Here is a 12,295-nt window from a genome sequence, read left to right as displayed (position 1 = left end):
TGGTACTGGAAAACTCAGCAAGGGAGGAAGGATTATTTTAGTGCTGGGAAACTGAGCAAGGAAGGAAAATGGGATCAGCTATTGGGACTAGAAAACTATGCTCCCATCTCCCTTCCTTGCTCAGTATCTCAGCTCCAAAACATGAGTCGATCTCCCTCCCTTGCTGAGTTTTCCAGCCCCAAAACATGCTCCCATTTTGCTTTCCTGATGATTTTAGTGCTGGGAAAATGATCAAGGAAGGAATTAGGGTGCTGCCAAACTGCAGGTGAGGAAGATGGGAGTGTAGTTGAGTGCTGGAAAACTGAGCAAGGAAGGAATTTGGGAGCAGAGTTTGGTGCTGGTAAGCAGCAAGTGAGGGAGATGACAGCATAGTTTGGTGCTGGGATATTGAGCATGTGAGGAAGATGCTGGAAAACTGAGCAAGGAGGGAAGGTGGGATCATAGTTTGATGCTGGAAAACTGAGCAAGTAAGGGAGATGAGATCTTATTTTGGTGGTGGAGAACTTAGCAGGTGAGGAAGCTGGGATCATAGTTTGATGCTGTCAAACAGCAGGTGATGAAGATGGGAGCATAGTTTGGTGCTGGAAAAGTGAGCAAGGAAGGGAGATTGGATCATAGTTTGGTGCTGGAATACTCACCAGCAAAGCAAAATGGGAGCATATTTTAGTGCTGGAAAAGTGAGCAAGGAAGGGAGACTGGTGCTGGAATACTCACCAGCAAAGCAAAATGGGAGCACATTTTAGTGTTGGAAAACTGAGTAGGGAAGGAAGCTGGAATCGTATTTTGGTGCTGAAAAACTGATCAAGGAAAGCAGGTGAGATCTTATTTTGGTGGTGGAGAACTTAGCAGCTGAGGAAGTTGGGACAACAGTTTGGTGCTGGAAGTCCCAGCTGCTGTACTCTGCATCCCTTGGGCTCCTCTCCCCTTCCCTTCCCAGCTGCCATTCGGCCACCTCCTCGAGCGCTAAACCAAAAACCTTTGTTGTGGGTTTTTTTTTCCCTCTCTACCGCTGGCAGAGAGAAGGGAGGGAGGGGGGAGGAAAAAAGACAATAGAGCAAACGTGGCAACTTTCAATCACTTCCTGACTTGCTAATGAACTTTGTTTTCCCTTTCCCTTTGGCATCTGAGCCTTTGCTGTTGAGCTACGGTGTTTTCCCCAAGCCCTTTTTAGGCGGGGAGGTGCTGAGGGTTGTTTGCCTGCTGCACTCCGAACACAGATGTTTGATTATTATTTATCTCTCTCTGAAGCCCAACTAAAGGCAGTCCCAAATGATCTTTTTTTTTTTTTTTGTGTGTGTGTGTGTGTGTTCCCCCCCCTTTCCCCTTTTTTTTCTTGGTTGCTTTAAATTGAATTTGGAGTCCATGTTGTTGGGAAAGTGACAGAATAGTTTTAATTATTAATAGGCTCCTGCGAGGGTGGCGGCGGAGTAGTTTTCGAGTCATCTGGGGGCCAAAAGCAGCACTGCTGAGCTCCTTTCCTTCGCCCTCCCCATCCCACCCCCTTATGCTTCTGGGATTGCTGGAAGAATGCAAAGGTAATTACAAAACTCATGACAAATCTGCAAGGGTTATGGCCCTCCCCTCAACGTTTGTGCTTGCCTGTGGGTTTGCAAAGTACCCTTCTCGCTAGCACAAGGTAATGAATCAGGAGAGGCTTCTGCTCTGCTTGCTGCCTGGGGAGGGTGGAGTGTCTGGGGAGCAAGGGGAGGGGGAGAGCAGAGGCTGAGAGAGAGAGAGAGAAAAGGGAGGAGGCAGTGGAAATGCTGAATGTTGGGGTTGCAGTGCGTGATGCTAAGACAAAGGAGGATGAGGTGGTGTTTAAGGTCCCAGATGAAGGTGGACTAGGTGGTCTTTAAGGCCCTAGACAGAGGTGGTCTAGGTGGTCCCAGGTAAAGGTGGATTAGATGGTCTTTAAGGTTCCAGAGGAAGGTGGAAGAGATGATCATTAAGGTCCCTGACAAAGGTGGACTAGGTGGTCTTTAAGACCCCAGATGAAGGTGGATTAGATGGTCTTTAAGGCTCTGGACAAAGGTGGACTAGATGGTCTTCAAAGGTTCCAGAGAAAGCTGGATTAGATGATCATTAAGGTCCAGGCAAAGGTGGATTAGAGGGTGTTTAACATCCTAGACACTGGTGGACTAGATGGTCTTTAAGGTTGCAGAGAAAGGTGGACTAGATGATCTTTAAGGTCCCAGACAAAGGTGGACTAGGAGGTCTTTAAGACCCCAGACATAGGTGGACTAGGAGGTCTTTAAGGTCCTAGACAAAGCTAGACCAGATAGTGTTTAAGGTTGCAGACAAAGGTGGACTAGGTGGTCTTTCAGGTCCCAAAGGTGGACTAGGTGGTCTTTCAGGTGCCAGACAAAGATGGCCTAGGTGGTCTTTGAGAGTTGCCTGTCCAAGCTGTGAATTTAATAGAAACACTGAAGGAATTCTAAGGCAGTTTGGAAACTGAAGAGCTGAAAGGTTTCTGAGGGTGTGTAGAGGAGGCAGCAGTTAACCAAGGGGAGATTTTAGGTGGCTGTTTGATAGGCTTCAAAGGTGAGATGAAGACCTCATCCTGCCTGGCCTGGAACACCTCCAGGGAGGGGACATCCAAAGCCTCCCCGGGGCAACCTGCTCCAGCGCCTCCCCAGCCTCAGTGTTCCTGTGTGACCTTCTCTGGGTGACTCTGCCTTGGCGGGAGAGTTGTTCTCAATGCTCTCCAGAGGTCCCTTCCAAGCCCTACCAGGCTGTGAGTCTGTGATTTCTGTGCCCACTTCCTCCTGCTGGAAACAAATCAACTCAAACACTGCTTTTGCTTTGGTCCAAATGTAACTGATGGAGAGCAAACAAAACTGAATTTACCCAAAGATGAGCAATAAAAAAGCCATAAACCCAACCCCCAGTTGCCACCCAAGCTCTGGGGTGCTGCTGTTGGACCTCCCCATGGCTGCTAAAGCAGCAGAACTGCTTCTAGGAGGACAAATTCAGATGGAATTAATCTTTCTCTTTTTTCATTGGAAAATGAGCAAGCAAAAAAAATGAATTTACCCAAAAATTATTAAAAATCCCAATTAAACTCAACCCCTAATTGCTACCCAAGCTCTGGGGTGCTGATGGTAAACCTCCCCACAGCTGCTAAAGCAGCAGAACTGCTTCTAGGAGGACAAATTCAGATGGAACTAACATTTCTCTTTTACATTGAAAGATGAGCAAACAAAACTGAATTTACCCCAAAATGAGTTAAAAAAGCACTAACTAAACTCAACCCCTAATTGCCACCCAAGCTCTGGAGTGCTGCTGTTTGACCTCCCCATGGCTTCAGAGCCTCTTCTAGGAGGAAAAATGAAAATGGAATTAATCTTTCTCTTTTACATTGGAAGATGAGCAAACAAAACTGAATTTACCCCAAAATGAGGGAAAAACCCAACCTGAACTCAACCCCAAGTTGCCACCCAGTCTCTGGGGTGCTGCTGTTGGACCTCCCCATGGCTGCAGAATGTCTTCTAGGAGGCCAAATTCCGACAGCATTAATCTTTCTCTTTCTCGCTGAAAAATGGGCGAACAATAAAATTAATTTGCCCCCAAAATGATTAAAAATGCCAATTGCACTCAACCCCTAACTGCCACCCAAGCTCTGGGGTGCTGATGGTAAACCTCCCCATGGCTTTAGGAACTCTTCTAGGCAGAGAAGTGAAGATGGGATTCATATTTCTCTCTCTTTTGCCGTCGCCCTCGAAGCCTTTTGGCACCGGCAGCGCGAAACAAACTTTCTTTGCTAACAGCTTCTTCTCCTCTCTCTCTCTCTCTCTTTTTTTTCCCAGTGTGGTTGTTGTTTTTGTTGTTTTTTCTGTTTTCTCCAACTTGGAAGGGGCCTCCTTTTTAAATATTTGCCGCTCCATAATTGAAACAGCTGTTTTAATGAGATACCTACTGTCATCATTTTACCCTGGCTGAGCTGGGTGACAACAAAGCAGTAATAACGAATTCAATAATAATTAACTCGGGTCATCTGCTCATCTGTCATGGCTCATCAGCTTTAGGGAACAAAACACACACACACACAAAATAAAAACCCACCCAAAAAAATTCTGCAACAACCCAAAAATAAAAGAAGAAAGAGGGGGGGTGGAAAATAAACCCAACACCAAATCCCTGCTGAACTTTCTTCCTCTTTTGTGTGTGTGTGTGTGTGTGTGCGCGCTCTCCAGCAAACAAAAAACTCCACCATAAAACCGCTTGGAGAGGACTCTAGGTAGCCCTTCAAAAAGTTCTAAGCAAACTGGTAAGTAGGTTAATTAAATTTTATGCATCTTTAAATGCTAATGAGTCCAGCCCCCGACGTTTCAGGGGAATCTGGGTTCGGGGGGGGGGATGGGGGGGTGGAAGGGAGGGCTGGGATGATGTCATGCAAGCGGCACCCAACGCGCTCCCCAGCCCTGATGCGGTGCAGCTCTCCGGATCATTTGTTGGAGGGCAAGAAGTTGACAGTAGGGGAGGTGGGGGAAAGATGTTCAGAGCCAGCTTTTTGTTGTGGTTGGTTTCCCCCTCCCCCCCCCGCCCTGTATTAGTTCCTCTCCCTCTCTGCTGAATGGGAAGCAGGGGAGTTACAGAAAGCTACTGAGGTTTGATGCCTGCTGCTGCATCGTAGGGAGGGGGGAAGCCGAGCTACCCACAGCAAGTTTCCTTAGCTGCACAATAAATAAATAGAGAGAAGAGCAGGTTTGGGAGAGGGGAGGGAGGGGTGGGGGGGGAAAGCAGGAAGGAGCCCAAATTCTTGAGGAGGTTTTTTTCCCCCCCTTTTTCCACAAAGAGGGAAAGAATTCTGCAATACAATGCAGTGCAATGCAATGCAATGCAATGCAAAGTAGTGCAGTATGATGTAGAAGAGGGATTTGGGAGGGGGCAAAAGCAGGAAGGAGGCCAGATTCATGAGTGGGTCATGCATATTTTCCTCCTTTTTCCAGGAAGATATAAAGAATTCTGCAATATAATACAATATGATGTAGAAGAGGGATTTGGGAAGGGGGCAAAAGCAGGAAGGAGCCCAAATTCATGAATGGGTTGTGGCTTTCCCCCCCTTTTCCAGGGAGATGGAAAGAATTCTGCAATATAATAAAATATGATGTAGAAGAGTGATTTGGGAGGAGGCAAAAGCAGGAAGGAGCCCAGATTCATGAGTGGGTTGTGGCTTTTTTCCCCCTTTTTCCACGAAGATGGAAAGAATTCTGCAATGTAATTCAATGCAATACAGTGCAAAGTGGAATCATAGAATCATAGAATCAATAAGGTTGGAAAAGACCTCAAAGATCACCAAGTCCAACCTGTCACCCCAGACCTCACGAGTAGTACAATATCATGCAATATAATACAATATAATGCAATATAATGCCATATAATACAATATAACACCATATAATGTAGAAAAGGGATTTGGGATGGGAAGGAAAGAAGGAAGCAACCCAAATTCATGAGTGGGTTGTGGTTTTTTCCCCTTTCCCATGAAAATGGAAAGAATTCTGCAATATAATACAATGCAATACGATACAAAGTGGTGCAATATAATACAATACAATGTAGAAGAAGGACTTGGGAAAGGGGGGGAAAGCAGGAAGGATCTCAAATTCATGAGGTTCCCAGACTCATGAGTGGGTTTTTATCCTCGTTTTCCTTGAGGATGAGAAGAATTGTGCAATGGGATGCAATCTAATGCAATGCAACGTGGTGCAACGCAAGAATATAATGTAGAAGAGGGATTTGGCAGGGGGGTGAAGCAGGAAGGATCCCAAATTCATGAGTGTAATTTCCCCCCCCCCCCCCCCCCGTTTTTCCATGAAGATGAAGAGAATTGGGCAATATAATGCAATACAGTGCAATCTAATGCAGTGTGATGCAATCTAATAGCAATCTAATGCAATGTGCTGCAATGAAATGCAATGTAATGCAATATGGCGCAGTACAATGTAATGTAATGCAATACAATGCAATGTAATGCAATACAATGCAATGTAATGCAACAGAATGTAGAAGAGGGATTTGAGAGGAAGGTAAAGCAGAAAGGAGTGGAGGTTTTAAACTCTTTTCCATGAAGATGAAGAGAGTTATGCAATGTAATGCAATACAATGCAATATGATGCAGTACGATGCAGTATGATGCAGTACAATGCAATACAGTGCAGCATGATGCAATACAATGCAGAACAGAACAGAACAGAACAGAACAGAACAGAACAGAATAGAATAGAATAGAATAGAATAGAATAGAATAGAATAGAATAGAATAGACCATGTTGGAAAAGATCTCAAAGATCATCAAGTCCAACCTATCACCCAACACCACCTAATCAACTAAACCATGGCACCAAGTGCCTCGTCCAGGCTCTTATGATGATGCAGTACAATGCAATACAATATGATGCAGTACAATGCAATATGATGCAGTATGATGAAGTACAGTGCAATGTACTACAATATAATGTAGAAGAGGAATTTGGGAGGGGGTAAAAGCAGGAAGGATCCCAGATTCATGAGCATTTGGGTTTTTTTTCCCCCCATTTTTGCATGAAGATGAAAAGAATTATGCAATGTAATGCAATACAATGTAATATAATGCATTATAGAGTAACGGAACTGTCAGAGTTGGAAAGGACCTCGAGGACCATCCAGTTCCAGCCCCCCTGCCATGGGCAGGGACACCTCACACCACAGCAGGTTGTTCACAGCCACCTCCAGCCTGGCTGCAAACACCTCCAGGCATGAGGCTTCCACCACTTCCCTGGGCAACCTCTGCCAGGCTCTCACCACCCTCATGGGGAAGAATTTCTTCCTTACATCCAATTTGAATCTACCCATTTCTAGTTTTGTTCCATTCCTCCTAGTCCAATCATTGCCTGGCACTCTAAAAAATATGAAGCAATACAACTGTGAAGCAATGCAAGGCCATGCAATGCAATATGATGTGGAAGAAGGATTTGGGGAGGGGGGGAGAAGCAGGAAGTATCCCAGGTTGATGAGTGTTTTGGTGGTTTTTTTCTCCTCTTTTCCATGAAGATGAAAAGAATCACGCAGTACCATTTAATACACTGCAATTTAATGCAATACCATACAATATAGCGTAGAAGAAGGAGTTGGGTGGGGGGAAAGCAGGAAGGATCCCACATTCAGGAGTGTTTGGTTGCTTCCCCCCCCCCCCGCCCCCCCCTTTTCCATGGAGATGAAAAGAATTATGCAGTGTAATGCAATACAATGTCATGTAATGCATTATGAAGCAGTAGAATGCAGTGTAATGCAGCATAGTGCAATATTACGTGGAAGAGGGATTGGGGAGGGGGGAAAAGCAGGAAGGATCCAACATTCATGAGTGTATCTTCCCTTTTTCCCATGCAGATGTAAAGAATTATTCAGTATAAGGCAATCTCATGCAGTATAATGCAATATAATACAATATAATGTAATGTATTACAATATAATGGAATACAATGCACTATAATACAAGATAATGTAATATAATGCAATAAAATGTAATACAATGCAATAGAATGCAATATAATGCAGTATAATAGAGTATAACACAATAGAATGCCATAGAATACAATATAATGCAGTATAATACAACATAATGCAATATAATATGGAAGAGGAATTTGGGAAGGGCATACAGCAGGAAGGATCCCAGACTCATGAGAGTTGTTCCCCTTGTCCAGGGAGGTGGTTGGGGCCCCATCCCTGGAGGTATTTAAGACCAGGCTGGACAAGGCTCTGGCCAGCCTGATCTAGTGCGGGGTGTCCCTGCTCATGGCAGGGAGGTTGGAACTAGATGATCCTTGTGGTCCCTTCCAATCCTGACTGATACTATGACTATGCAATATGATGCCACACAGTGCAATGTAATGCAACACAATGCAACATCTCTCACATCCTCGCATATCCAACCATAATATCCTATCATATATCTTATCCTATCTTATCTCTTATCCTATCATATCTCCTATCCTATCCTATCCTATCCTATCCTATCCTATCCTATCCTATCCTATCCTATCCTATCCTAGAGTAGAATAGAATAGAGTAGAATAGAATAGAATAGAATAGAATAGAATAGAATAGAATAGAATAGAATAGAATTAGAATTAACCAGGTTGGAAAAGACCTCAGAGATCATCCAGGCCAACCTATCACCCAGCACCATCTAATCAACTCAACCATGGCACCAAGTGCCTCATCCAGGCTCTTCCTAAACACCTCCAGGGATGAGGACTCTACCACCTGGAGGCTGGGGAGGGACTTCTCAGGATCTCAGGTAGTGATAGGACTAGGGGGAATGGAATGAAGCTGGAGGTGGGGAGATTCAGGCTGGAGGTGAGGAGGAAGTTCTTCACCATGAGAGTGGTGAAGCCCTGGAATGGGTTGTCCAGGGAGGTGGCTGGGGCCCCATCCCTGGAGGTATTTAAGACCAGGCTGGACAAGGCTCTGGGCAGCCTGATCTAGTGTGGGGAGTCCCTGCCCATGGCAGGAGGGTAGGAACTGGATGATCCTTGTGGTCCCTTCCAACCCTGACTGATACTATGATACTATGATTTAAAAGAACATCTTTAATTCACATTTTTACCTTACAATTTGAGATTGCAGTTTCTACTCTGCACTTCTGAGTTTGAACTGGAACTGTCAGGGCAAATTTTCCTTCCTTCCTGCACGATTTTAGTTTGCACTTGAATTGGAATCTCAGATCTCAACTTCTAGCTGCGTATTTTTCATTCCAGCTTGAGCTGCCATTTAAGTTTCGGGTTTGGATTAGCATTTTAAGATCTGAACTTTAATTTGTCCCTGAAAATGTTGCTCTTTGACTTGCAGGTGCAATTGTAACTTTAATTGTAGCTTTCGTTTTCTTGATTTGCATTTTTAAAGTGAAATTTAAAGTGCCATTTTTAACGATCATTTTAATGACCATTTGAAATTATAATTTTAATGATTATTTTTAATGATAATGTTAATGATTATTTTTAATGGTAATTTTTAATGAATATTTTTATGCTAATTTTTAATGATGATCATTATTACTGATCCATTTTTTCCTTTCCCCTTTAATTGTAGCTTATATTTTTAAGCTGCATTCTTGATCTCAACCGGAATTGTGATTTCAAATTTTCATTTCTTATTACATGATTTTCATTTTAACTTGAATTGGAACTTCAGATCTTAATTTCTAGCTGCACAGTTTTGCTTTTAAGTGGAATTACAATTCCAAATTTTCAGGTCTGATTCCATATTTTATATTTTAACTTGAATTGGAATTTCAGATCCCAATTTCTAGTTACATATTTTTCATTTTAACTTGACTTGCAATTTCAGATCTTAATTTCTAGCTGTAGGTTTTTCATTTTAACTGGAATTGCAATTCCAAATTTTTGTGTCTGATTCCATGCTTAAAATTTTAACTTGAACTGGAATTTCAGGTCTTAATTTCTAGCTGCACATTTTTGATTTTAACTGGAATTACCATTCCAAATTTTCCTGTCTGATTCCATATTTCACACTTTGACTCAAATTGGAATTTCAGGTCTTAATTTCTGGTTACATATTTTCCATTTTAACTGGAATTGCCATTCCAAATTTTCAGGTCTGATTCCATGCTTAAAATTTTAACTTGAATTGGAATTTCAGATCTCAATTTCTGGTTACACATTTTTCATTTTAACTGGAATTGCAATTCCAATTTTTTTATCTCTCATTCCATATTTTTCATTTTAACTTGGATTCCAGTTCCCAATTTTCATCTCTGATTCCATATTTTTCATTTCAACTTGACTTGCAATTATTTCAGATCTTAATTTCCAGTTACCTCTTTTTCATTTTCACTTGAATTGCAATTCCCAGTTCTCATTTCTGAGTCCATATTTTTTCACTTTAACTGGAATTGCAATTTCAAATTTTCATTTCTGATTTGGATTTAACTCAAATTGCAATTTCAGATCTTCACTTCTAGCTACATATTCTTCAGTTTAACTCAAGTTGCAATTTCAGGTCTTCATTTCTAGTTGCATATTTTCCATTTTAACTTGAATTGCAATTCCCCATTTTCATGTCTGATTCCATATTCTTCATTTTAACTTGAATTGGAATTTCAGATCTTAATTTCTAGTTTCCTATTTTTCATTTACCTGGAATTGCCATTCCATTTTTATTTTTTTTTTTTATCTCTGATTCCATATTTTTCATTTCAACTTGAATTGCAGTTCCCAGTTCTCATTTCTGAGTCCATATTTTTTCATTTTAACTGGAATTGTAATTTCAAATTTTCATTTCTGATTCTGATTTAACTCAAATTGCAATTCCAGATCCTCATTTCTAGCGACATATTCTTTAGTTTAACTCAAATTGCAATTTCAGGTCTTTATTTCTAGTTGCATGTTTTTAATTTTAACTTGAATTGCAATTCTGTTTTTTCATTTCTGATTCCATATTTTTCATTTTAACTTGAATTGAAGTCTCAGATCTTAATTTCTAGTTATATATTGTTCATTTTAACTTGAATTGCAATTCCCAATTTTCATTTCTGAGTCCATATTTTTCAGTTTAACTTGAATTGCAACTCCCAACTTTCATTTCTGATTCCATGTTCCATGCTCCTGCTCTGGCAGGGGGCTGGCACTGGAAGACCTCCAGAGGTCCCTTCCAGCCCCTGACACCCTCTGAGCCTGGGAAGCAGAGCAGCAGAGCCCTTCCTACACATCAGCAACAATTTTTACCTAATTCAATCCAGCAGCCCAGGTGAATTAAGAGGTTATTAATAATCGCCACCACATCTTTCACCTCATCAAAAGAACTAAAACACCCTGAGATCTCTGAATTTATGGGGAAACTTGGCCAGTTTGGTAAAAACCTGACAGAATTCTGTTTGGATTGGATTGATTTTAGGTCAAGTTGGATACAGGTGAAGTTTGGTTTGCTTTGGGGTTTGGTTATTTTTTCGCTGCTGAAAACTGAACTCAGTCCCTTCTCAAATAGAGAACGTGCAGGGTGCAGGATTTAGTTACTCTGGGGAGGGGGAATATTGATACTTATTTATTGCTGGGTTTATTGCTATTATAATAATATAGTTACTACATATTTAACCCTGGATGCAGTTAGCTGTGGCTTTAATGCTATATAGAGTTAACTGAATATTGTGTGTAGTCCGCCTTTGAATTCTATATATAGAATCATAGAATCAATAAGGTTGGAAAAGACCTCAAGGATCATCAAGTCCAACCTTTTATATAGTTCCATGTATGTGTTTAATTCTATATGTAGTTAATTATTTAGTAACACATGTGGTTAGCTACCTATTTAATACCACATGCAATTGGCTGTTCAGTACTATGTGTTGTTAACTATCTACTTAATGCTACATGTAGCTGTCTAATACTACACATAGCCAACTATTTAGGGCTAGATGTAGTTAGCTGTGCATTTAATACTACCTGGAGTTAGTTATTTAATGCTGTATGTAGTTAGCTACTTAATACTATCTATAGTTAATTATTTAATCCCATATGTACTTAGCTACCTGTTTTGTACTATACATAGTCAATCATTTCATACTATATGCAGTTAGCTACTTAATTAACACTATATATAGTTACTTACTTAATTCTGCATGTAGTTAGCTAGTGTTTTATACTATATATACTTAACTATTCAGTACTACATATAGTTAACTATAGATAAGACAGAATAGAATTTAATACTATATATACTTAGACTGTATATAGTTAGCTACTAATTTAATACTATATATACTTAATCATTTAATGCTGCACAGTTAGCTACTTGTTTAATACTATATACAGTTAGTTATCTACTACTATATATGCTTAGCTACAGATTTAATACTACATATACTTAACTATTTAATACTGGATATAGTTAGCTACTTAATACTATGCATAGTTAATTATTTAATGCTGTATATAGTTAGCTACTTATTTAATACTATACATAGTTAATTATTTAATACTGTATATAGTTAGCTACTTAATACTATGCGTAGTTAATTATTTAATGCTGTATATAGTTATCTGCTTATTTAATACTATACACAGTTAATTATTTAATGCTGTATATAGTTGGCTGCTTATTTAATACTATACACAGTTAATTATTTAATGCTGTATATAGAATCATAGAATTGTTAGGGTTGAAAGGGACCTCAAGGATACTCCAGTTCCACCCCCCTGCCATGGTTAGCTACTTGTTTAATACTATATATAGTTAATTATTTGCTACTATGTATACTTAGCTGTGGATTTAAAACTATATATACTTAACTATTTAC

Source organism: Melanerpes formicivorus, unplaced genomic scaffold (genome assembly GCF_026170545.1).
Source record: "Melanerpes formicivorus ecotype bairdi unplaced genomic scaffold, bMelFor1.0.p_v2 SCAF_122, whole genome shotgun sequence".
Lineage (NCBI taxonomy): Eukaryota > Metazoa > Chordata > Aves > Piciformes > Picidae > Melanerpes > Melanerpes formicivorus.
This window is presented reverse-complemented; position numbering follows the sequence as displayed.